General features: G+C 45.2%; 1 non-coding gene across 1 annotated transcript; it reads left to right on the top strand.

Moving 5' to 3' along the window:
* The first annotated feature begins 20175 nt into the window (after positions 1-20175).
* On the top strand, positions 20176-20313 carry LOC119936458. The gene has a single exon (XR_005453783.1). It is a non-coding gene; the product is annotated as a small nucleolar RNA SNORA7 (small nucleolar RNA).
* The last annotated feature ends 2143 nt before the right edge of the window (positions 20314-22456 follow it).

Genomic DNA, 22456 nt, shown 5'->3' with positions numbered 1-22456 from the left:
TCTGTGAGAAGCTGTGTTTTCCTCGGGGATTTGCGGGGAAGGGGTGGAAGGTTCTGGAAATGTGGCGCTATCACCCATACCTTTTGAACCAGACTTTTCTACTCGGCCCATTCAAGATGCTGAAGGAGATTTCTGGTTGACTCTTTCTTTTCCAGCTGTTCTACCCTCCCTTCCCTTCGCGGGATTAAACTGGATACTTCACTCACTGGCCTGATGCAGATGAAAAGCCAAGGGACAAGTTACCCGACTGCTCTAGTTGCTCGCTTAAATTGGGAAATGTCCACAAAGAGTAGAATTTATCTAAATTTGAGGGAATGTCCACGAAGAGCAGTGCTTCTCTAATCTGGGTTCTTCCAACCTACTTTATTGGGATGACCAGCCTCCCTTGGTAAAAACTCTCTGGGCAGGTTTTTATTTGCCTTTTCCTAGATGCCACAGACTAGTTCCTTCTTGACTCCGGTGAAGGTAGTGATGTTGCTCCTGGGAACCCCCAGAACAAGCTTGGGTTTGGTGAGCAATGGGTCACGGAAATGTGGGGCTCTTCTCATTTCTAAACTAGAGCCACTGCATTGCCTGGCTCCAGTCAGCCCACTCTTCCAAATCTTCTTGTATTTACCGAAAGTCTGCTGCCCTACCACAGCAGCTGCCCACCATGACACCTGAGAGAAGCTTACCTAAAAAAGTCCCAGATCACCTCTCTGAGAAAACAGTATGTCATCTGCTGCAACTTTGGACTAGCTGGATTCAGCACTTTGACTAATAATTATCTTCTCCCTGCCAGAGCTGCTGCTTCTCTATTGCCCCCCAGCCAACCCCAGCTGTTCCCAGTAGAGTGAGCAAATGGAAATGGGATCTGGTGCTGGGGGAGTATGGGGAGAAAGAGGAGAAGGGGGGTGGGTCACCCCAAAATACCTCAGAATTTTACCCACCACCAATTGTGATAATGATTTATTCTTATTGTATTTGTTAAGCACTCATTATGGGTCAAGCACTGTTCTAAGCAGTGGGGTAATATAACAGAGTTGGTAGACATGATGATGATGGTATTTGTTAAGCTCTTACTATGTGCCAAGCACTGCTCTAAGCGCAGGTACGTGTTAATCAGGTTGGACACAATCCCTGATTAATCCCTTAGGCTCACAGTCTAAGTAGGAGGGAGAACAGGTATTGAACCCCCATTCCCAGTTGAAGACTGAATCACAAAGAAGTTTGATGACTTGTCCAAGGTCACAAAGCAAGCAACTGCCAGAGCCAGGAATTAGAACCCAGGTCCCAGGCCCGTGCTCTTTACACTAGGCCATGCCACTTCCCTTTTGTTTGAGGATTGAGCCTGTATTCTCTTTGAAGCCCTCTCACTGTTCTCACTCAGGGAATTGCAGGAATTGTATCATTTACCTAAGAGTGTAAATCCAGTCCAGGACCCAGAACTCAGTACAGGAAAGGGCCTGCCTCTTTGAAGGAGGTCAGCTCTGAGGGAAGTAGGGAATAAAAAGCCACAGGCAGGCCTCAGGAAAGATGTTGCTCTGACTGCATCCTCCATTTCTTGCAGGAGGCCAGGTGACTTTAGAGAAGCCATGTGATCTAATGGAAAGAGCCTGGACCTGGGCATCAGGAGCCCTAAATTCTAATCCCAGTCCTGCCGCTTTCCTGACGTGTGACCTTGAGCAAGTCACATCATTTTTCTGTGCCTCTGTTTCCTTATCTGTAAAATGGGGGTGAAATATCAATTCACCCTCCCCGTTATACTGTGAGCTCCACGTGGGAGAGGGGCCATGCCTGATTTGATCACAGTTGTAATTACACCAGCACATAGTACAGAAGCAGCGTGGCTCAGTGGAAAGAGCCTGGGCTTTGGAATCAGAGGTTGTGGGTTCAAATCCCAGCTCCACCACTTGTCAGCTGTGTGACTTTGGGCAAGTCACTTCACTTCTCGGTGCCTCAGTTGCCTCATCTGTAAAATGGGGGTGAAGAGTGTGAGCCCCACGTGGGCCAACCTGATCACCCTGCAACCTCCCCAGCGCTTAGAACAGTGCTTTGCACATAGTAAGTGCTTAATAAATGCCATTATTATTATTATTATTATAGTACAATGCGTGGCCCATAGAAAATGCTTAAACCTCAATTATCACTTGCTCAGATGAGCGGACCCTCTCAGTGGGATTTAGGCATTAAGGTGGTCACCTTTCCACTGACCTTGTCCCCGAGGCCGCAGAACCTCTGGCCAAAGCCTTCCTCCTCTTTCCTCTCCCTGTCGCGGGCAGGAGGCTGGCTCTGACAGAATACTTGCTGCTGGGAATGGGGTTGGGGGAGGCGTTCTCCTCATGTGGTATTTTTAATCCCCAGCCCACTCCTGTTCCCAGGCTGCAATTTCCCCTTGAAACCCCCTCAGAAGGCACATGACACGTGCAAGCCGACTTGATAATTACACCCAGTGCTCAAACTGGAAATGCACCTCAAGGGGTTGTAAGCACATCACACACCTTCTGTTCCCCTTTCATTCTCCACTTTCTGGCCTCCTGAGGCAGTTCCGTTTCTCCTTTTTTGAGCAACCTGAGGAAGATGAGTGATGAGAGCTCAGCCCTCAGCCTGTGTGTGGGGGGGTTGTTAATATATACAGACTCCTCTCCCCTTCAGAAATGAGAGTGTTAGGCCCAGATTGCCGGACCATTGTTGCCCCCTCACTCCTACTGCAATGATGACCCGCACCTGGTCCCGGCCACTGACTCTACTCCATCCCTCCTCTCCCTCTCCCTACCCTCCAGTCGGACTTCAGCTGACTCACGACTTGTTTCCAGGCTTCTGTCGGGACCAGCCTCCTCCAAAATGGCAACAACCCGGTGATCTGGGAGCACCAGGAGATGAGACCAGGACCATGATGTATCTCTTTAGATTTAGAATGGATTGGCACTACTTGTCGCTCTTTACCCGCTGCTCCGTTTGCTTTTCATTTCTCAATTCCTAGGATAGGTCTGAGGACCTCGTGGAGAAGCCAGGGTCTGGTTTGTAGGGTTTAAGCTCTGGGCCGGAGAGATGAGAGATGGGGAGAGGGGAGCAGTGCAATGCAAATGGGCTGGTTTCTGGTTCACTGAACCACAAATAAGCCAGACTTGCATGTATAAATATCACTAACTCAGGGCTGCATTTATTACTACAGCTTCACCTGGAAGGCAGCTAGCAGGCTCAGTGATGGCCCTCAGTTGGCCTTTCACAGTCAAAAGTCTGAAGAAAATTAATATTCCTACTTTCTGACCAACCCCATTCAAAGATTCAAGCTCAGGCCACAGGCAGCCCCAGAGCTGTAATTCTTTCAGACAGGTCAGAGAACAATTTATTAGTATCCAGAGGGGTGTCCACAGAGACCTCATTGAGATTCAGAAGCATAACGGGGATCAGGGCTACTGATACTACTACTACTACTACTATATATTACTATTACTACTACTACTAATAATAACATTATTACTGTTGTTGTAATTGTTCAGTGCTTACTATGTGCCAAGGACTGTATTAACAATTTACTCGTTCAATCATTTACTGAGTACTTTTTATATGCAAAGCACTATACTAAGCATTTGGGAGAGTACAATACAACATTAAACAGACACATTCACTGAGGAAGGTACTAGTTAATCAGGTCAGACACAGTCCCTGTTCCACAAGGGGTTCACAGTCTTAAGTAGGAGGGAGAACTAAGAGGTGTATATAGTCCCCATTTTACAGATGCGTGGCTCGGTGGAAAGAGCCCGGGCTTGAGAGTCAGAGGTCATGGGTTCTAATCCCAGCTCCACCACTTATCTGCTGTGCGACCTTGGGCAAGTCACTTAACTTCTCTGTGCCTCAGTTACCTCATCTGTAAAATGGGGATGAAGCCTGTAAGCCCCACGTAGGACAACCTGATCACCTTGTATCACCCCCAGCACTTAGAACAGTGCTTGGCACACAGTGCTTAACAAATACCAATATTATTATTATTATTATTGAGGCCCAGAGAAGAGAAGTGACTTATCCAAAGCTACACAGCGAGCAACTAGCAGAGACAGGGTTAGGATTCAGGTCTTTTGGCTCCCAGGCTCATGCTCTGTCCACTAAGCCATGCTGCTTCTCTACTTCTCTGCCTCTCTGCTTCACGCTGATGACTTGCTAGATTCTCCAGGAAGAGACAGGCTGACTTTACCTTCATCTTTTCAAGCTACTTCTGAGCTCCTGGTTTCAAAAGATGACTGAAGAACATACTGCAGAGGACACTAGGAGTGTCTACAGATGCTGGAGGGGAGGAGGAGTCCTGGTCTATTTGATTTCTTTCTACCTCTTCCCAAAGTGGTGTCAGAGTGGCCTTCTACAGAATCTTTTCTCCTTATCCTTTTTTAAAAGGTACTTGTTAAGCATTTACTGCGTGCCAGGCACTGTACTAAGTGCTGGGGTAGATACAAGCTTATCAGGGGAAGCAGCATGGCATAATGGATAGAGCCCAGGCCTAGGAGTCAGAAGGTCATGGGTTCTAGTCCTGGGTCCGCCCCTTGTCTGCTGTGTGACCTTGGGCAAGTCACTTCAGTTCTCTGGGCCTCAGTTACCTCATCTGGAAAATGGGGCTTAAGACTGTGAGCCCCTCTTGGGACAACCTGACTACCTTGTATCTTTCCCAGTGCTTAGAACAATGCTTGGCACATAGTAAGCTCTTAACAAGTACCATAATTATTATTATACAGTACCACATGGAGCTCACAGTCTTAATCTCCATTTTTCAGATGAGGGAACTGAGGCACAGAAAACATAAGTATGCTTGGCACATAGTAAGCACTAAACAAATACCATCATTATTATTATTAGTGGCTTACCCAAGGTCACACAGCTGTCAAAGTGGCGGGGCTGGGATTAGAACCCAGGTTCTCTGACTCACAGGCTCAGACTTTTTTCAGAAGACCATACTGCTTCTCACGCTGCTTGTCTGCTTCTGAATTTCTGGCCAGAGGTTGCCTAGGCTCTTCTCGTAAAAAACCACCTGTTCCCAAGGGAGAGCTCTACTTTCTCATGGCTGAGTGGAAAAAGCAAAGGCCTGAGAGTCAGATCACCTGGGTTCTAATCCTGACTCTATCACTCGCCTGTTGGATTGACACTGGGCAAGTTGCTAAACTTCTCTGGGCCTCAGTTTACTCCAAGACTGTGAGCTGCAATTAATCAATCATACTTACTGAGCACTTATGGTATACATTTACAGAGCACTGTACTAAGCACTTGGGAGAGTACCAAATCACAGAGTTGATAGACACGTTCCCTGCCCACAACAAGCTTACACTGTAGAGGGGGGCGCAGACATTAAAATAAATAAATTACTGATAAGTACATAAGTGCTAGGGGTGGGGCATTAAGAGTGCAAATCCAAGTACTAGAATGAGAAAGAAGGGAGTGGGAGAGGAGAAAATGAGGACCTTGTTAGGGAAGGCCTTTTGGAGGAGATGTGCTCTCAATAATGAGAAGCAGCATGGCCTAGTGGATTGAGCACAGACTTGGGATTCAGAAGGACATGAGTTCTAATTCTGACTCTGACACTTGTCTGGTGTGTGACCTTGGGCAAATCACACCAGTTTTTGGGTCCTCAGTTACCTTACATGTAAAAAGGGGATTAAGACTGTGAGCCTGAAGTAGGACAGGGACCGTATCCAACCTGATTAGCTTGTATCTGTCCCAGGGCTTAGAACAGTGCTTGACACATAGTAAGCACTTAACAAATAGTCTCTCCCCACTCCAATCCATACTTCTCTCTGCTGCAGGGATTATTTAGCAACAAAAATGTGCATCCATGTCTTCCCACTCCTTAAGAACTGCCAGTGACTGTCCATCTACCTCTGCATCAAACAGAAATGCTTACCATAGCTTTAAAGCATTCAATCAGCTTTCCCCATCCTACCTCACCTCACTAATCTTCTACTACAGCCCAGCCCAAACACTCTGCTCCTCCAGTGCCAGCTTACTCACTGTGCCCTGAACTCACCTATCTCAATTGTATATATTGAGCACTGTACTAAGCGCTTAGGAGAGTACAATGCAATAGAATTATCAGACATGTTCCCTGCCCGTAATGAGTTTACAGTCTAGGGAACTGCAACCTCTGGAAGAGGGAGGGTAGTCCAGGCCAGAGGGAGAATGTAGGCAAGAGGTCGATGGAGAGATAGATGAGATTGAGGAACAGTGAGTAGGTTGGCATTAGAGGAGCGAAGTGCGCACGCTGGTTTGTAGTAAGAAGCCAGGAAGGAAAGGTAGGAAGGTGCAAGATGATTGAGTGCTTTAAAGCCAATGGTAAGGAGTTTCTGTTTGATGCCGAGGTAGATGGGCAACGACTGGAGGTTCTTGAGGAGAGGGGTAACAAGGGCTGAACATTTCTGTAAAAATGATCCAGACAGCAGAGTGAAGAATGGACTGGAGTAGGGAGAGGCTGAAGGCAGGGAGGTCAGCAAGGAGGTTGATGCAGTAATGAAGGAGGGATAGGATAAGTGCTTGGGTTAACATCATAGCCACTTGGATGGAAAGGAAAAGGGCAGATTTTAATGATTCTGTGAAGGCTGAACTGAAAGGATTTGTTGACAGAGTAAATATGTGGGTTGGATGAGAGAGACGAGGCCAGGATGACACCAAGGTTGTGGGCTTGGGAGACAGGAAGGGTGGAAGAAAACCAGGGGGAAGATTGAGTTTGGGTGGAAAGATAAGGAGATCTGTTTTGGACATATTAAATTTGAGATGATGATAGGACATTCAAGTAGAGATGACCTGAAAGCAGGAGGAAATTCAAGACTGCAGAGAAGGGGAGAGATCAGAGTTGGAGGTAAAGATTTGGCAATCATCTGCATTCAGATAGTAATTGAAGCCTTGGGAGTGAATGAGTTCTCCAAGAGAGTGGGTGTAGATGGAGACTAGAAGGGGATCCAAACTTAAGCTTTGTGAGATCCCACGGTTAAGGGGTGAGAAGCAGAGGAGGATCCCATGAAAGAGATTGAGAATGAGTGGCCAGAGAGATAGGAGGAGAACTAGGAGAGGTCAGTGTCAGTCAAGCCAAGGGGGAATTGTGTTTCCAAGAGAAGGGAGTGGTCAACAGTGTTGGAGGAAACTGAGAGGTGAAGGAGGATTAGGATGGAGTAGAGGTGGTTGGATATGGCAAGAAGGAGATCACTGGTGGCCTTTGAGATGGAAGTTTCTGTGGCGAGAAGGGGACAGAAGCTAGATTACAGAGGGGCAAAGATAGAATGGAGGAGAGGAACTGGAGACAGTGGGTATAGACAATTCACTCAAGGAGTTTGGTGAGGAGTAGTAGGAGGGAGCCTTAGGGTCAAGGGAGGATTTTTTAGAATAGGGAAGACGTGAGCATGTTTGAAGGCAGTGGGGGAAAAAGCCACTGGAGAGCGAACAATTGAAGGTTGCAGTCAGGGAGGGAGGGAAGAAAGAAGGGGCAAGCGCTTTGATAAGGTAAGAAGGGATGGGATCAGAGGCACTTGAGAGAAGGCAGGATATCTCCTCTTGAGATACTGCTGGGAAAGATGGATGAGTTGAAGAAAGGGTGGGAAGAGGGAGGGACTGGAGAGGAGCAGGGGAGATTTTAGGGCGATCACACCTGATGGTTTCAATTTTCTCAATAAAATACGTGGCTGGATCATTAAGGGTATGACATGGGGTAGGTGCCAGGATGGGTGTTTGAGGAGGGAGTTAAACACCTGAAACAACTGGTTAGGGCAATGGGCGTGAGGGTTAATGATGGAGAAATCATTTTGCCGGGCAGAGGAGAGGGTAGAGGTAAAGCATGCAAGAATGAACTTGAGGTAGATGAGGACCTGGATTTCCGCCAGCAGCACTCTGTGACTCACGCACTGGAATGAATGAAGCAGACTGTGGAGGAGATCCAGGGCTGTGGGTTAGTGGTACAAGATCGATGAAGAGCTAGGGACGAGAGTGAGTTGAGTTCAGTAGAGAGGGTCGTGTTGAGAGGGTCAATTTTGTCATCACTCATGTGGAACCAACCCCAATGAGGGACAGAGACTGAGTCTGATCAATTTGTATAATATCTACCCTAGCTCTTAGCACAGTGCCTGGCACATAGTAAACACTTAAACACCATAGTTATTACAATCCGCCCTCTTTATAGCTCTCTTTTCTTCCAAGTAGGTACGGCAGAAGTGTAAGGTAATGAGTCCATCTCTAGGGGGAGCATTCATGCATTCATTCATTCAATCATATTTATTGAGCTCTTACTGTGTACTGTACTAAGCGCTTGGGGAAATACAATAGAACATTAAACAGACACATTCCCTGCCCACAACTAGCTTACAGTCTAGAGGCTGCATGGAGAAACAGCGTGGCTCAGTGGAAAGAGCCCGGGCTTTGGAGTCAGAGGTCATGGGTTCAAATCCCGGCTCCGCCAACTGTCAGCCGTGTGACTTTGGGCAAGTCACTTAATTTCTCTGTGCCTCAGTTACCTCATCTGTAAAATGGGGATTAAAGCTGTGAGCCCCCCATGGGACAACCTGATTACCTTGAAACCTCCCCAGTGCTTAGAACAGTGCTTTGCACATAGTAAGCGCTTAACAAATACCATCATTATTATTAGAGGCGGGGAGACAGACATTAATATAAATAAATAAATTACAGATATGTACACAAATGCAGTGGGGCTAGGAGGGGGAAGAAAACTCCCCCTTGTCTGTCGCCTCTTGGTTAGTAAGTCTACAAGACCAAATCTCCATATCCTAAGGCAGAGTGAATATTAATTGATGTTGAAGTCCAATCCACAGAACCAAGGAGACAGAGATGTTCCAATGCCACTGAGCCTATAAAACGAAAAGAGAAAGGGAACCTGATCAGTTGGCCTGGAGTCAGTGCGGGAGGCAACAGCAAAGGAAAAGGGCTGCAGCCTTGAATAGAGACCTGACAATGAATTTGTGCAGATAGTAAATAAGCAAGGCTCCTCTTTATTCCCAGAACTGAAAAATGGAATCCTGGTTCCAACTCTGCATGGTCAATGCAGGGGAGAAGCTCTGCTGTTGCTTCAGGGTTCCCAAGGACAGTGGATAGGTTTCCCACCCTAAAGAATTGGGACAAGTGCATTTTTAAGAGACCTAAATTAGGGGATTTGAGGTTGAGAATGCTGACTGCTGTATGTACCATGAAGCTAATGTGACTCTATCAACAGCGTTCCTCCTGTGTGGAGAATTCCCTACAGATTTAAGCTGAACCCAATCAATCAGTGTTATTTATTGAGCACTTCCTGTAGGCAGTGCCCTGTATCAAGCACTTGGGAAAGTATAATATTCATTCAGTCAGTCAGTCAGTTGTGCTTTTTGAGCGCTTACTGTGAGCAGAGCACTGTACTAAATGCCTGGGAAAGTACAATACAACAATAAACAGTGACATTCCCTGCCCACAACGAGCCCACAGTCTAGAGGAGGGGAGACAGACGTCAATGCAAATAAATACAATTATCATCATCATCAATCGTATTTATTGAGCGCTTACTGTGTGCAGAGCACTGTACTAAGCACTTGGGAAGTACAAATTGGCAACATATAGAGACAGTCCCTACCCAACAGTGGGCTCACAGTCTAAAAGGGGGAGGCAGAGAACAAAACCAAACATACTAACAAAATAAAATAAATAGATAAAATAAAATAAAATAAATAAATAAACAATTACAGATATGTACTTAAGTGTTGTGGGGCTGGGAGGTGGAAAGACCACAAGGAGTGGGTCAGGGCAATACAAAGGGAGTGGGAGATGAAGAAAAGTGGGGCTTAGTTTGGGAAGGCCTCTAGGAGGAGATGTGCTTTCAATAATGATAATAATAATAATAATAATAATAATAATAATGGCATTTGTTAAGTGCTTACTATGTGCGATGCACTGTTCTAAGTGCTGGGGAGGATACAAGGTGATAAAGTTGTCCCATGTGGGGCTCACAGTCTTCATCCCCATTTTACAGATGGGATAACTGAGGCCCAGAGAAGTGAAGTGACTTGCCCAAGGGCACACAGCAGGCATGTGGGGGAGCCGGGATTAGAACCCATGACCTCTGACTCCCAAGCTTGGGCTCTTTCCACTGAGCCACGCTGCTTCTCAAATAAGCCTTTGAAGCAGGGGAGCATGGTTGTCTGTTGGATTAGAGAAAGGAGGATGTTCCAGGCCAGAGGCAGGATGTGGCCTAGAGGTCAGCGGCGGGACAGGTGAAATCGAGAGGGACTGTCTCTATATGTTGCCAATTTGTACTTCCCAAGCGCTTAGTACAGTGCTCTGCACATAGTAAGCGCTCAATAAATATGATTGATTGATTGATTGATCGAGGCACAGTGTGAAATTTAGCACTAGAAGAGTGAAATGTACTGGCTGGGTTGTAGAAGGAAAGAAGTGAGATGAGGTAGGAGGGAGCAAGGTGATGGAGTGCTTTAAAGCCAGTGATGAGGAGTTTTTGTTTGATACGGAGGTGGATGGGTAACCACTGTAGATTTTTGAGGAGTGAGGTGAATACGATGGAAATAATGAACAGGAAGGAGGAAGGTGGTAGCATCTACAGAGGAGGCAGACACAATCCCCGCCCACTGGGAGCGTACTGTCTACAGGATACCCTGTCACGTGCCCATGAAGAGCACTCTAGTAAGTGCTTAGAAGAGTCTGAGCGAACAGAAGCTATGATCTCTGCCCTCAAGAAGTTTAGAGAAGCAGTGTGGCTCAGTGGAAAGAGCACCGGCTTTGGAGTCAGAGGTCATGGGCTCTAATCCCGCTCCGCCAATTGTGTGACTAGGTGACTTTGGGCAAGTCACTTAACTTCTCTGTGCCTCAGTTACCTCATCTGTAAAATGGGGATTAAGTCTGTGAGCCCCCGGTGGGACAACCTGATCACCTCATTACCTCTCCAGTGCTTAGAACGGTGCTTTGCACATAGTAAGCACTTAATAGATGCCATTATTATTATTATTATTATTTACAATATAGTGGGAGAGACAGAATGAAGTAAACTACAGATAGGAGAAAGAAGGAAATGGACAGGTGAATATATGGAAACACAAGTGGTTAATTAGTAGAGTGTATCAACTCTGTTATATTGTATTAGCCCAAGAATTTAGTACAGTGTTCTGCACATAGTAAAAGCTCAATAAATATGATTGATTGATTGAGAAGACAGAAGTAAGGAGTTTCATTACATAGATTCCGGGACACATACAAGGGGGGGCAATCTCATTGCCCCAAAGCATCAGGAATCACGCCTCTGTACATAGCCAACTAGAAGGGTGGGGGGCGGGGGGGTGGGGGGTAACTGAGGAAAAATGCCAGAGTGGTGTAAATGTGAAGGCTGTTCCATCTAGGTGCCTTATTAATTTGGAGAGTAGGTCAGAAGTTCTCCAGAAATCAGTGGCAGCCCTTTAGGGTAAGGAGGGAAGAATGAATTAGATGAGGTGGACAGGAAGAACATGTAGCGTGGCCTAGTGGATAAAGCATGGGCCTGGGGGGGCAGAAGGACATGGGTTCTAATCCCGACTCTGCCAGTTGTCTGCTGTGTGACCTCAGGCAAGTCATTTCCTAATTTATTTGTACCCAGCCACTGCGTGAGAAGCAGCGTGGCTCAGTGGAAAGCGCCTGGGCTTGGGAGTCAGAGGTCTTGGGTTCAAATCCCGGCTCCGCCAATTGTCAGCTGGGTGACCTTGGTCAAGTCACTTCACTTCTCTGGGCCTCAGTTTCCTCATCTGGAAAATGGGGATTAAGATTGTGAGCCCCCCGTGGGACAACCTGATCACCTTGTAACGCCCCCCCCCCCCAGCGCTTAGAACAGTGCTCCGCACATAGTAAGCGCTTAATAAATGCCATAATGATGATTTCACTTCCCCGTGCCTCATCTACCTCACAGTTAAGACTTGTATCTACCCCAGCGCTTAGAACAGTGCTTGACAAGCGCTTAACAAATACCATCATTACTATCATGATTATGTAGTGACCTCTGAACTGACCCAGGGGATGGACCTGCAGGATTCTGCAGTGGGACACCGCAGGAACCGAATCCCTATTTTGTGCTGCCGCCTCTTGGCTGTGAGGCACGTGATGTGTGTGTGTGGGAGGCCTATTTGTTTAGCTGTGGCTTTTTGGTTTGCTTCCTGGCAACTGAGAGACCCAGATGGCTGGGATTGCAAGTCTAAGACTGGCAGGCAGTCTGAACTGGAAGATCAGAAGAATTTAAATGTAATTTAATTTAATCTAAATTTCCATTAATTAAAATTAATTAATTAATTGAATTAATTTAAATTAATTAATTAAATTAATTTAGATTAATTTGAATTAATTTTAATTAATTTAGATTAATTTGAATTAATTTAAATTAATTAAATTAAGACTGGCAGGCAGTCTGAACTGGAAGATCAGAAGAATTTAAACATAATTCAATCTAATCTAAATTTAAATTAATTTAAATTAATTAATTAATTGAATTAATTTAATTAATTTAGATTAATTTGAATTAATTTAAATTAATTAAATTAAGACTGGAAGGCAGTCTGAACTGGAAGATCAAAAGAATTTAAATTAAATTAAATTAATTTAAATTAATTTAAATTAATTCATTAAATTAATTTAGATTGATTTGAATTGATTTAAATTGATTAAATTAAGACTGGCAGACAGTCTGAACTGGAAGATCAGAAGAATTTAAGTTAAATTAAATTAATTTAAATTAATTTAAATTAATTCATTAAATTAATTTAGATTAATTTAAATTAATTAAATTAAGACTGGCAGGCAGTCTGAACTGGAAGATCAGAAGAACTTAAATTAAATTAATTTAGATTCACTTAAATTAATTTAAATTAATTAAGATTAATTTAAATTAATTAATTTAGATTAATTTAAATTAATTAAATCTAATTAAATTAGAGAAGCAGCGTGGCTCAGTGGAAAGAGCCCGGGCACGGGAGTCCGAGGGCATGGGTTCGAATCCAGACTCCGCTACTTGTCAGCTGTGTGACCTTGGGCAAGTCACTTAGCTTCTCTGGGCCTCAGTTCCCTCATCTGTAAAATGGGGATTAAGACTGTAAGCCCCCCGTGGGACAACCTGATCACCTTGTAACCTCCCCAGCTCTTAGAACAGTGCTTTGCACATAGTAAGCACTTAAATACCATCCTCATTATTATTATTATCTCAAAGAACTGCCCTGGAGGACTCTGGGTATTGCTAGTTCACTAGACTCTTAGTCCCACAGTACGGGATATTTTCCTGGGGATGGGCAGCTAGACCTAATCAATCAATATTTAAATCGAATGCTTAAAAAAGCTTAAATGTTTAAAGAACAAGTGTGGCCTGCTAAAAGGAGCACATGTCTAGGAGTCAGAGGATCTGGGTTCTAGTCCCGGCTCTGCCACTCATCTTCTGGGTAACCTTGGGGAAGTCACTAACTTCTCTATGCCTCAGTTACCTCATCTGTAAAATAATAATAATAATTATGGAATTTGTTAAGTACTTACTATGTGCCAAGCACTGTTCTAAGCACTGGGGAAGGTACAAGGTAATCAGGTTGTCCCACGTGGGGCTCACAGTCTTAATCCCTATTTTACAGATGAGGTAACTGAGGCACAGAAAAGTTAAGTGACTTGCTCAAGGTCACACAGCAGACAAGTGGCAGGGTGGAATTAGAACCCGCATCCTCTGACTCCCAAGCCCGTGCTCTTTCCACTAAGCCAAGCTGAGACTGCGAGCCCTAAGAGGGAGATGGACTGTGTCCAACCTGATGATCTTGTATTTACCCCAGTGCTCAGCACAGTGCCTGGTACATAGTGAGCACTTAACAAACACCATAAAAAATGCTTACTGTGTACAGAGCACTGCACTAAACTCAATACAATAGAGTTGGTAGACAATTCCTGCCCTCAAGGAACTTGGAATCTAGACTGTAGGTTCACTGTAGGCATGGAGCATGTCTGCCAACTTCATTATATTGTACTCTAATAATAATAATAATGACATTTATTAAGCGCTTACTATGTGCAAAGCACTGTTCTAAGCACTGGTGAGGTTACAAGGTGATCAGGCTGTCCCACGGGGGACTCACAGTCTTAATCCCCATTTTACAGAGGAGGTAACTGAGGCCCAGAGAAGTCAAGTGACTTGCCCAAAGTCACACAGCTGACAATTGGCGGAGCTGGGATTTGAACCCATAACGTCTGACTCCAAAGCCCGTCCTCTTTCCACTGAGCCACACTGCTTCTCTAGCGCTTATACAGTGTTCTGCACACAATAAGCCCTCAATAGTCAGTCGATTGCATTTATTGAGAGTTTACTGTGTGCAGAGCACTGTACTAAGCGCTTGGGAGAATGCAATATAATGATAAACAAACACGTTCCCTGCCCACAATGAGCTTACAGTCTAGAGGGAGACCTAGACAGTAATATAAATAAATAAAATTACAGATATGGACATAAGTGCTGTGGGGCTGGGAGGGGGGATGAATAAAAGGAGCAAGTCAGGGTGACCCAGAAGGGAGTGGGAGCGGAGGAAAGGAAGGCTTAGTTAGCGAAGGCTTCTTGGTGCCTTCAGTAAGACGTTGAAGGTGGGGAGAATCATTGTCAGATAGGTGTTCCAGGCCAGAGGCAGCAGGTGGGTGGGAGGCCGGCTGTGAGACCGACAAGATTGAGGTAAAGTGAGATGGTTGGCAATAGAGGAGCAAAGTGTGCAATAAATACCACTTATGATGATGTGGGGGGGAGACAGACATTAAAGTAAATTACAGAAAGGGGAAAGGGCAGAGGAGAGGAATATGCACATAAACGCTTTGGGGTACAGATCCAAGTACACAGGCAACCCTGTAAAGAAGGTGAATAGGGTGGGGAATTAAGATGTGAGTCTGGGAAGGCTTCTTGGGGGAGACACGATTTTTAATAGGGCTTTGAAGAAGGGGTGAGTGGTGGTCTGTTGGGCCCCTGGGGAGTCTCATCCAAGAGAGAAAAAGGCCAGAGGTAGAGTCAGACCCCTCTCAGGAGCAAAAGCGATGTTCTCAAAGTGGATCTCTCAAGCCTCCTGTTTCCTCGGCTTCTCCAAGCCCTGGTGCCCTGTCAGTGGTTTGGGGTTAGTCCTAATGAAAGCTATTTAGTCAGAGACATATGACTCAAAAGCACCCATAAAACAGAGCTTTGGAGTAAGAAGGGTCTAACCCACCATCGCTTTTCTGACCTTTCGAGAACATGAAGTGGTGAGAAGGTAATTATCAGACGCATGTGGTTCCTGAATGATCGCAACCTCAACTGAAATATGGTATTGTAGATTATTAGATCAACACAAAAAGCCCCCCTTTCAAAAAAAATCCCCAAACCAAAGCGTTTTTCTCAACCGTTCTAGGTGCGCTGTCTTGGAATCCAGTTAAGCCTGGATCTAGACATTTGGTGTTCCAAAGTAGGTCTGAAAACTGAATTGTCCCTTCATGGCATTTCATAATTTCACATGCAGTGCCGTTACTGGGTCAGATCAATGATCCACCCAGCCCGGCACTCTGTCTCTGACAGTGGCAACAAGATGGTTGAAAGCACTGTGGAATTATTTCCCTCCTTGACATCCATCCTAATATCTAGGGAGGGACTACCAAATATCTCTAACATCTTTTCCTCAATATGTACCTCCTGTCCTTCTAGTAACCCATTATGGACATCTCTTCCATGGTTGTATCCAAATCCCTTGGTTTCTGAACCTCACCCTCAAGCTCCAATGGGGTAGTGGGATTTGGCGAACAATAATTCCATACTGTCGTGAGCCCCCGGTTTGTCCCAACCCGGACCTCCCTGGACTGGGGGAGCCTCAGTGACACGCAGTAGAGTTCAAACCACACCTCTGGTCACCAAGTTTACTGTGGAAAGTTTTTACTTAGTTTTACCAGCGTGCAAGGGAGTGACACATACATCACTCACTCCACCACCCAAGGGCCCAATACCAGTCTGTGGTCAAAGGAGCCCTTTCTGCCAGTGCTTCTTTCTGCTTCCAAGTGCTGCTCTCCTGTTTCTCCAGCACGCTCCTGTCTGCATGTTACTACTCCTGGAGCCTCTTTTGTGCCTCAAAGCAACGGCCTTTTATCTGCCTTAGGCATGACAGCTGTGGCTCTATGTGGCAATCATTGATTGGTACAGCACCATTACTGAGTAGAACAGGGAGAGAAAGTCCCACCCCCAGCATGCTCCACCCCACCACAGGACAGCAATCACCTGCCTCAGATGCCTCTGCAAAGTCTCTTCCTTGTTGTTGTTCACAGCATCACAAACAATCATTAATAATAATAATAATTAATAATGATGGCATTTGTTAAGCGCTTACTATGTGTGAAGCACTGTTCTAAGCTCTGGGGGGGAATGCAAGGTGATCAGGTTGTCCCGCCTGGGACTCACAATCTTAATCCCCATTTTACAGATGAGGTACCTGAGGCACAGAGAAGTTAAGTGACTTGCCCAAAGTTAAACAGAGACAAGCGGTGGAGCCGGGATTAGAACCCATGATCTCTTGCTCCCAAGCCTGTGCTCTTTCCACTGAGCCACGCTGCTTAGGCAGCTTATTCTGGGCTCACCGCACATACATCAATCAATCATATTTATTGAGCGCTTACTGTGTGCAGAACACTGTACTAAGCACTTGGGAGAGTACAATATAGAGTTGCAGCATGGCTCAGTGGAAAGAGCCCGGGCTTTGGAGTCAGAGGTCATAGGTTCAAATCCCGGCTCCGCCACTTGTCAGCTGTGTGACTTTGGGCAAGTCACTTGACTTCTCTGGGCCTCAGTTACCTCATCTATAAAATGGGGATTAAGACTGTGAGCTCCCCGTGGGACAACCTGATCATCTTGTAAACTCCCCAGTAAGCACTTAATAAATGCCATTATTATTATTATTACAATATAACAGAGTTGGGAGATATATTCCAGGCCCACAAAGAGCCACGTTCACTATGCCCATGTTAATCATGAATACAATTTTGAACTTCAATCTCACCTTTCTCAACCTCCATCATCTTGCTTGAAGAGTCTTAAGTCTTTCAGTCTACAAATGGAAACTTTTCCATTCCCCAGATTTTCCTGGTTCCCAACCCCTGAATCTTGTATAATATTAATAACGGTACTTGTTAAGTGCTTACTATATGCCAAACACTATACTAACTGCATTAACTAACTGGATAGCTCATTTTAAGAAAAAACTATTCTGTTATCGTATTTCTGTTGTTCTGGATCGCATGACTTTATGCTGGGGAGAGTAGTACAGTGTTAGGTCAGTGTCTAGCACGTACCTTGCACGTGATCAGTGGGAAGAGGAGGGTTTTCAACACGCAGCCGTTCAGAAGCAACAGGTCTTCAACAGTCCCTCTGAGGCAAAAGCAAGGAACTAAGGCAGCAGTGCTTTTGGAGTGCAACAGAAGATAAAAGCACAGGGAGCCTCCAATCTAGCTGGCCCAGAAAATTCACTGTGGGGGCTGTCCTGGAAATCCACCAAATAAGAACAATAATAATAAATGTGGTTTTTGTTAAGTGGTTACTATAATTACTTAAGTACCTGTACTAAGCACTGGGATAGATACACAAGGTAACTGGGTTGTTGTCTCCCCTCCTCCAAACTGTAAACTCATTGTGGGCAGGGAATTTCACTGTTTATTGTCGCATTGTACTTTCCCAAGTGCTTAGTACAGTGCTGTACACACAGTAAATGTTCAATAAATATGATTGAATGAATGAATGAATGACACAATCCCTATTTGACATAGGGTTCACAGTCTTAATCCCCATTTTCCAGATGAGGTCATTGAGGCCCAGAGAAGTGAAGTGATTTGCCCAAGGTCACACAGCAGAAACATGGCAGAGCTGGGATTAGAACCCAGGTCCTTCTGTCTCCTAGGCTCGTGCTCTGTCCACTAAGCCATGCCGCTTCTCAAACGGTTGGGTGGCTTCAAAGAGTGCATGTGCACCTGGAACTTAAACTTGAAGAGGATGAGCCTTTGCATCGAGGACACACTCCTACTCTGTTGTACTATACTCTCCTAAGTGCTTAGTACAGTGCTCTGCACACAAAAACTGCTCAATAAATACCATTGATTGATTCCACTTGGTAACTGTGTTTATGTTTCTTTGGAATCTTTCTTTTGGATTTTCCACTGGTGAGATCAAGGCGTGGGACAGCAAACTTATGTTGAAAGGGTAAAGTATTTCAACTTTAAAAGATTAAAGGGTTAAAGGGTAAAGGGTAGAGAAGCAGCGTGGCTCAGTGGAAAGAGCCCAGGCTTTGGAGTCAGAGGTTCTGGGTTCAAATCCTGGCTCCGCCAAGTGTCAGCTGTGTGACTTTGGGCAAGTCACTTCACTTCTCTGGGCCTCAGTTCCCTCATCTGCAAAATGGCCCCCCGTGGGACAACCTGATCACCTGCTTTGCACATAGTAAGCACTTAATAAATGCCATAAGAAAAGAGAGAAAAGTCTCTTCGCCTTTCTCAAAGCTTGTGGTTCCTGAGGCTGGGGAAGGGGAGATGAGGGAGATGGTCGGGGAGAGGAGCTGGAAGTAAATCCCTTAGGATTTGGGCCTTTAGGGAGTTGGATACCCATTTTTCCACTGAGCATGTGCGGGGTGTGTGCTAGACAATGACCTAGTAGCGTTGCTCAGAGTTCCACATACAGGTCCCATCAAAGCTCAGTCTCTACATTACAAAAGGGCCTCATCATAACTATTTATTGCTGATCACAGACTGCACTGTACTGCTCTCCCCACTTTTCAGATGAAGAAACCAGAAAATAAAAACCTGTAATCCAGGACAATGTAACCTCTGGGTTCAACCAACCTCCTGATGCTGTGGATGAAAATACAGTAAACTTGCTCAACTGCTTATGATGTTTCTAGACTGTTTTCCTCCTCTCTGCCTTCTCCCTTCCATCCGTCCATCCCTTCAGTGCTTCTAATAATAATAGCATTTGTTAAGCGCTTACTATGTGCCAAGCACTGTTCTAAGAGTTGGGGTAGATACGAGGTAATCAGGTTGTCCCACGTGGGGCTCACAGCCTTAATCCCCATTTTACAGATGAGGAAACTGAGGCACAGAGAATTTAAGTGACTGGCCCAAAGTCACACAGCAGATTAGTGGCAGAGTCAGGATTAGAACCCATGACCTCTGACTCCCAAGCCCGTGCTCTTTCCACTAAGCCACGCTGCTTCTGGCCTTTTACCTCTACCACCCTGAGCTCTGTTGCAGCCAGAGTTCCTTTGTTCCATTAAATAAATAAATACCACATTGCTGGTCTTTCGTTAGTGAAAAAAAACAACGACAAAAAAGACTACTTTATTTTAGTGTCTCCTTCCTGTTGCTTCACGTAACTCGGGAGGCTTCACGTGTTCGTTTATTTGATTTATGTAATTTTCTCTAAAGAAGAAATGTGAATGTTACTTTGTTTTTCAGATCTAAGGAGCTGAAAGCCTTTTACAAACATCGGTTCAGGAAATCTCACAGCAGAGGCCGGGACAGAGGAAGGATGGAGGGTGGGTCAATGGGTGATTGAACTCCCAAAATTGAAGGCAGTGGGTTCTAATCCCAGCTCTGCCCCTTGTCTACTGTGTGAGTTTGGGTAAGTTACTTAACTTCTCTGTGCCTCATTTACCTCATTTTTCAAATAGGGATTAAGACTTGACTTTCGACTGCATACAGCCTGATTAGCTTGTATCCACCCCAGAGTTTAGTAGAGTGTCTGACACATAGTAAGCTCTTAACCAATACTATTTTTAAAAAAAACTTAAAATCAAATGTGTGAGGAAGAGAAAGAGAAGAAATGAGATAGGATGGAGTAGTCCTGAATTACCCTGGTTTTGGCTCAGTCCACCAATCAATAGTATTTATTGAGTATAGAGTGCAGAGTACTAAACTCTTCAGTATAATAGAGTTAGTAGACGTGATGCCTTTGGTGGAAAGAGCCCAGCTCTGGGATTCAGGAGACATGACTCCGGGGAGTAGAGGTCTATGCAATCAGTGGTGAAGTTTCTGACCAAAGAAGCACCTAGGTGTTCTACAAAGTTGACAGTTCCAGCAACCTGAAATACCGGTGACTAGCATGGGTAGCAAAGACTACCAAGGCAACTGTCTTCTGGGTTGTGGTGCTACAGCCTAGCATAGAACCAGTAAAATAGTAATAACAATAATAATAGTAGTATTTGCTAATCACTTACTTCCCTCTCAGGGTCGCACCTGGAGAGTTCGCAGTACTCTACCAGTCTCGACTGCGGGAGAGAGAGTCAAGCGGAGGCATACCCATTCCATTCCTAGCTTGGGCAGTGGCTAGTGAGTGGAAGATAATCTGCTACAAGTCAAAACTCACCCATGCTGGGCAGCAGCATGGAAGAGAGTCGAGGGCGGAGACTCAAGTTTACTGCACGAAGGCGGCGGTGGTAAACCTCTTCCGTATTTTTATTAAGAAAACTCTATGGATCCGCCACCAGAATGATTGCAGATGGAGAGTGGGGCGTTCTGGGAGAGATGTGTCTGTGGTGTCTCCATGGGTCGGAAACAACTTGACGGCATAAGACAAGACAGATCTACCTACTATGAGCCATGTACTGTACTAAGCACTATAGCACGTTGTATCAGGTCAGACACAGCCCCTGTCCCACAGCGGGGCTCTACTTAGACACAGTTCTGCAGAAGCAGTGTGGCCTAGTGGAAAGAACACAGACTTGGGGGATCTGGGTTCTAATTCCACCTTCCCCACTTACCTGCTGTGTGACCTTGAGAAAGTCACTTAACTCCTCTATGTCTCAGTTCCCTCTTCTGCAAAATGGAGATTTAATGCCTGTTCTTCCTCCTACTTAGACTGTGAGTCCTATGTGGGACCTTAGTATCTTGTATCTTTCCGAGTGCTTAGTACTGCGCTTGGTACCTAGTAAGCCCTTAACTGATACCAGTATTATTATTTATTATTATCATCACTGCTGTCATCTCTTTCATCATAAACAGGGCTTACATGTAAAAACCTACCCATGCACTTCACAATGTGCTGCATTTCTGCCCGCTCATTACTCACTGTACTCTAAGCCCCAGAAGGAACACTACTGAAAGGGGTGAAAGAGGGCAAGTGATACCACACAAATCACTTTGGGCATGCTCTCAGAGACTTCAGGACCAAGGCTCCTATGTCATCCTCAGTGGGTAACTCCATTATTATTATTATTATTATTATTATATTTATATTTATATTTATATTTATTAACTGCTTACCATGTGTTAAGCCCCTTTCTAAGAACTGGAGTGGGTGCAAATTAATCAGGTTGGGCACAATCCACAGAAGCAGTGTGGCCTTGGGGAAGAGCACAGGCCTGGGATCCAGAGGACCTGGGTTCTAATCCTGGCTCTGCCACTTGTCTGCTGGTGACCTTGAGCAAGTTATTTAACTTCTCTATGCCTCAGTGACCTCATCTGTAAAATGGGGATTAAGACTGTAAGTCCCATGTGGAACATTTACTGTGTCCAACTTGATTAGCTTGTACCTATAGTGCATAACACATAATGATGGCTTAACAAATGCCATTTTAAAAAAAATCAAAAAACAAAATCCCTGTCCCACAGGGAGTTCGCAGTCTCAGTAGGAGGGAAAACAGGTATTGATTCCCCATTTTACTGTTGAGAAAATTGAGGCCCAGAGAAGTTAAGAGACCTACCCAACGTCACACAGCAAGCAATTGGCAGGTACTGGATTAGAACCCAGGTCCTCTGACTCCCCAGGCCTCTTTCCATTAAGCTATGCTGCTGCTCCATCAAGAAGATTCTCAGATGGTCACCTCCTGATGGGGGGATAGTGTAAAATGAGATTTAGGGCTCAGATTGCCTCCCCACTCTCTATGGAAGTGGGAAGAATAGAGTCAAACACAAACACAAACAATGCACACAAAAACTGCACCTATTGGAGATCTGGAACAGAAAAGAGGAAAACTGTCAAGGGACAATGGTTTGTCAGAAAAGACAATATCTTAGAATCTGCAGATGGGTTTGGTGACAACAGTTTGAAACGATACTGAAGCGATTCCCCAATGTGGAGACTGGAATCCTGGCTGGGTGGGAGGCGGGGATGTGAACATTGGCTCGACCCCCGGCCCACGTCATCCCCCTGGCCTGGAATGCCCTCCCTCCCAACATCCGCCAAGCTAGCTCTCTTCCTCCCTTCAAGGCCCTACTGAGAGCTCACCTCCTCCAGGAGGCCTTCTCAGACTGAGCCCCCTCCTTCTTCTCCCCCTCCTCCCCCTCTCCATCCCCCCTGCCTTACCTCCTTCCCTTCCCCACAGCACCTGTACATATGGATATATTTTTGTACATATTTATTACTCTATTTATTTATTTATTTTACTTGTACATATCTATTCTATGTATTTTATTTTGTTAATATGTTTTGTTTAGTTCTCTGTCTCCCCCTTCTAGACTGTGAGCCCACTGTTGGGTAGGGACTGTCTCTCTATGTTGC

Source organism: Tachyglossus aculeatus, chromosome 1 (genome assembly GCF_015852505.1).
Source record: "Tachyglossus aculeatus isolate mTacAcu1 chromosome 1, mTacAcu1.pri, whole genome shotgun sequence".
In the NCBI taxonomy this organism is placed as follows: domain Eukaryota; kingdom Metazoa; phylum Chordata; class Mammalia; order Monotremata; family Tachyglossidae; genus Tachyglossus; species Tachyglossus aculeatus.
The sequence above is the reverse complement of the archived record's forward strand: the minus strand, read 5'-3'. Positions and strand labels throughout refer to the sequence as shown.